Here is a 4,964-nt window from a genome sequence, read left to right as displayed (position 1 = left end):
TCAACTCTTTGCACCTCATATCAAAATTTCATATGTTCTTATCTGTCTCCCCCATGAAAATAAACTTTGGAAGTGCAGGATCCATATACTGTTCCTCTTGCATCCCCAATGCCTACCATAGCACCTGGAACCTAGGATGTGGTGAACATATACTTATTTTTTAAGATTTATTTTATTTATTTGAGTGACAGAGTTACAGAGATAGAAGAGACAGAGAGAGGTCTTCCATCCGTCGGTTCACTCCCCAGATGGACGTAACAGCCGGAGCTGGGCCCATCTGAAGCCAGGAGCCAGGAGTTTCTTCCGGTTCTCCCATGTGGGTGCAGGGGCCCAAGGACTCGGGCCATCTTCTACTGCTTTCCCAGGTCATAGCAGAGAGCTGGATCAGAAGTGGAGCAGCCAGGTCTCGAACCCAGCACCCGTATGGGATGCCGGCACTTCAGTCCAGGGCTTTAACCTGCTGTGCCACAGAGCCGGCCCCAACATATACTTATTGAAACAATAAATATAATGATGGATGTGATAGCAGAACAAGTCTGATAGGTGTTTTGGAATCAATTTTCAAAATTTTAGGTGCCATATCAAGATGTTTACTTTTTCTGCAGACAATGGAGAGCCACTGGAGATTTTTGAGATGGGAAAAACACGATCTAAGTCTATTATTTAGGAAGGTAAAACTGGCACTTTTTGATATTAGAGACAAAATTAAGAAGGAAAACAGATAATTAGGATGGTATTAAGATAATTAGAAAATATCAACCAGTTTTTACTGCATTAAAACTGTCTCCATACTCAGCTACATGCACCTTGGAAAAACCAATGTAGGTTATGCTTCTGTTGGTCTGCTTTAGACTGCACGCCTGTGGGTTGGCTGAACTAGGCTGACCTAGGCTGGCTTATGTCCAAACAGGTTCAGTTCTGTCTTCTTCATATATCTCTCATTCTTCTGGGACCAGATGGACACCTAGGGGAGCCTTTTTCCTGGCAGTGTGGAAAGCACAAAAGGATAAGCCCAACTACATAATTCTGTATCAAGCCCTGCTTGCAACATGTCAAGGACCATATCAGACTCATAGGCAAGCCCAACAACAATGGGTCCGGGAGAATATTCCTTTCATTGAAGATAAAGGGGACAGATTGACTATTTGCTGAACAATAATGTAATTTACCTCAGATGCTGTTGGCATGGTCTGTTATCAGTGGTTTTCAACTGGGGAGTAACAAGGCATGCCCCACCTTGGAAGGTGAAACAGAATTTTAGTGTGTGTATTTTTCAGTGCATGGAAAATGGAATTGATAGAAAAGTTTACTTTGGTACAAAGTTTCTGAAATCTATGCATACAAAGGATCTTCAAAAAGTTCATGGAAAATGCATGTTACAAAAAAGCTATGCATGAATTTCAATTTTCTGTACCAAAATGAATTTATCTTTTAATTCTGTTTTTTCCAAGTAGGTTTTGAAAAGCTATTATACATGCATTTTTAAATTTTGTTTGTTTATTTGAGGGATAGAGAGAGACGGAGAAAAATATTGAGATTGCTGGTTCACTTCCTAAATGCCTGCAACAGCCAGGACTGGATGAGGCTGAAGTCAAGTGTCAGGAACTCAGTTCTGGTCTGCCATGTGGCTGGCAGATACCCAAGAACCTGCACTATCCCCTGCTGCCTTCCAAGATGCACATAATAAGGAAACTGTAATTATAAGGGGGCTAGGACTCAAACCAAGGTACCCTGATTTGGAATGGACATGTACCAAATTGTGTCTTAACCACTATACGAAATGCACGCCACTGATTATACATATTTTTGAATCCTACAATCCTTTCCCCATCACAATCATTAGTAGTAAGAGTAATTGTTATTCATAAGAATATCATATCTGTGAAATTTGGTAGGATGGAACAATAGTTTAAGAAGCAGTGTTACAGATGAGAGTTGATGTGGCCCTAGGAGATGGGAGGGGAAATACACTGGACAAATGATTGGATTCAGAGTATAGGGAGAAAGAGATTCGATGATGATGATCAAAAATATTAGAGACCAAGTAATTAATAACATAGATCTGGGTTGAACGTGAGAGGAAGTGATTTATTAATTGAAGAAATACTCGTGTCTATTGTGTACAAATACTTTTTCCTTTTTAAAATTCATTTATATAAAAGGAACAGATTTCTTGTATTTCATACATATAGTTTAAAGAATATAATGATACTACCCACCTTACTCTGTCTGCCTCCTACCTTCCCTCCTCCTTCCTTTCTTATTGTTCTTTCAATTTTTTCTTTGACATACTTTCAACTTACTTTATAATCACAAGCTTAATCCTCCACTAAATAAATAATTCAACAAGTAGTAAGTAGAAAACCACTATTCTTCAGGAGTATAGACCAAGGCTATAAACAGTAATCAATTCTTAATATGTCAGTCTCACTCATAATCATTACATTTTTGTATCCTATATATTAGTTACCACAAATCAGAGAAAATGTGATGTTTTTCTTTAGATACTGGCTTATTTCACTAAGCATAGTTGTCTCTAATTTCATCCATTTTGTTGCAAAGACAGGATTGCATTCTTTCTTATGACTAAGTAATATTCCATAGTGAATTCATACCACATTTTCTTAATTCAGTTGTTGTTTAATGGGCATCTGGATTGATTCCATATCTTAGCTATTGTGAATTAAGCTTCTATAAATGTGGGAGTACAGATAATTCTATCATATGCTGATTTCATTTCCTTCAGATAAATTCCCAGGAGTGGGATGGCTGGGTCATATGGTACATCCATTTTCAAATTTCTTTATTCACAGACATAAATAATAAATATATGGTTCCAAACAGATGTTACATAAAAGACATATATACACATACATATTATATGTTCTACAAAGAAGTAAATATCTATCAAGAAGAAGAAATTGTGAGTGCTCAATTCCACCGGTAGAGATAAACAGTGGAGAAAGTTGCAATAGATTTGAGCCTTAAAAATGGATGCGACTTCGACAGTGAGAGTGAAAGAGATGATGTAAGCAAGGACAGAGTTAAAAGTGTCTGGAATATGTGAGCACAATGTATAAAGGGTTAATAAGGAATAGTTATGGAAACATAGGTATTCTTCAGTCTCTTTTGAAAGCAAGAAACAGAAATACAATTCAAATTAGCTTATAAAAAGGAAAGTTCTAGAAAGTATTCTAACCTACCTGAGCAAATCAGAAGAAGGACAAAGAAAGAGTGTAGTAGTCCAAAACTTAAGACTCCAGAGGATTCCACAAAGTACATCTCTCTAGCTCAAACTTCTACTTGTCTATTTTTCCTTTCCTGCTACTCTTCCATCCCTAATGTAGTCTTCCTACAAATTCTGTTAGTTCTGCCTTCAACAAATACCGAGAATCTTCCCACCTCCTCCAACTCTATGAGCATCACCTAGGTCTGAAGCATTTCTCTTCCTCTCCTAGACATTGCAATGGCTTTCTAACTGATCTTCTTGTTAATACTCCTGTACCTCTTGTGTGTTTTTTAACATGGTAAGGAAAGGGATCCTTTAACACTGTATACATCTTTGCTGTTCCAAACCCTCTAGTGTTTCCCATTTCTTACAGAATATAAAGTTGACATTCTTACAATGGTCTATAAAGCTATACACACTCTAGCATCTATTACTGTTCTGACCTTATCAGCTATTACTTTCTCCATTATTTACTCTGTTCCAGGTATCCTGATGTTCTTCAAACATGTCAGATACATTCTGATTTTGTGATATTTAGAGTTTCTTCTTGCTTAACATTGCATCCCCAGAAAATCTCATAATTCATACCTTTACTTCCTTAAGTCTTTTTTCAGAGATATATTTGTTTATTTGCAAGCTAGAATTACAGAGAGGGAGAAAGAGAGAGAGAGAGAGAGAGAGAGACAGAGAGAGAGAGATCTAATTTCCTTATGTTTTAACTAACCGAAAAGTTACCTTCTCAATGAAGCCTATCATGACTGCCGAATTTAAAATTGCAACCTGACTGCTGCATTCCAAATCCCATCCTTACACTGCTCTACATGTTCCCTTTCAGCCTGCTATATAATCCATTTTTGTTATGTTATCACTGTCCATCACACTTTTTGAAAATATGAAGTCTGACGAGCTCAAATGTTCATGTGCTTTCTTTACATCTCTAGCATATAGGTAAACGCCTTGAAAGAAGTAAGAGTTTAATAACTTTGTCAAAATGCATTAATGAAACTATAATGTGAACATTCTCATTTGACTGTCACGGTTAGGTGGAACGTTAGTGAGGGACCGTGAGTCAGAGGGAAGAAAGAGCTAGAAGAAAGGAGGAATATTATTGCAGACAAAATAATCACTCCACAAAGCCCAGCTACAATGTGCATTTCCAGTGACACCCTCCCTGAACCCTAGTTCTTCTCTATACTCAAAGACCTTCGAATAATTCCCCATACAATAGCGTGGATCAGATGCATATGAATTGGTTATGTACTGGTCTTTCCCTTTGACAATGTTGAACTTTACCTGAGTGCTGTGCTCCTGGAAGAGTGACAGTTAAGATGAACTTCTATCATCCATCCCTCTGTATTCTCTGAAGCGGTTTATTACAAACAAGCACTCTTTCCCATATGATTACTAAGATTCATGAAAGATGCCCCTTAAATACCTATGATGGGGCCAGATGTGGACCCTCCAGATTCCCATCCTTTGTCACACAAATGATCAGCTGAGATGTTTGTTCCCACTCATATATCAGAACTAAATTCTCACTGGCTTGACATGACCAAATTTTGTCAGGCTTCTCTTCCTTCCCCAGGCTCCTGTAGTTTGACCCACCCTTAGCCTGAACCTGCCTGCTGGAAGCTCCTCTGGACAATAAGTTAGCTTCAGTGTGAAATATTCACTGAACTCTACCCAATCATGCCACCCTTCCTCATTCCACTTTCTCATATCCAGGTCTTTTCAG

This window comes from Oryctolagus cuniculus, chromosome X (genome assembly GCF_964237555.1).
Source record: "Oryctolagus cuniculus chromosome X, mOryCun1.1, whole genome shotgun sequence".
NCBI lineage: Eukaryota > Metazoa > Chordata > Mammalia > Lagomorpha > Leporidae > Oryctolagus > Oryctolagus cuniculus.
This window is presented reverse-complemented; position numbering follows the sequence as displayed.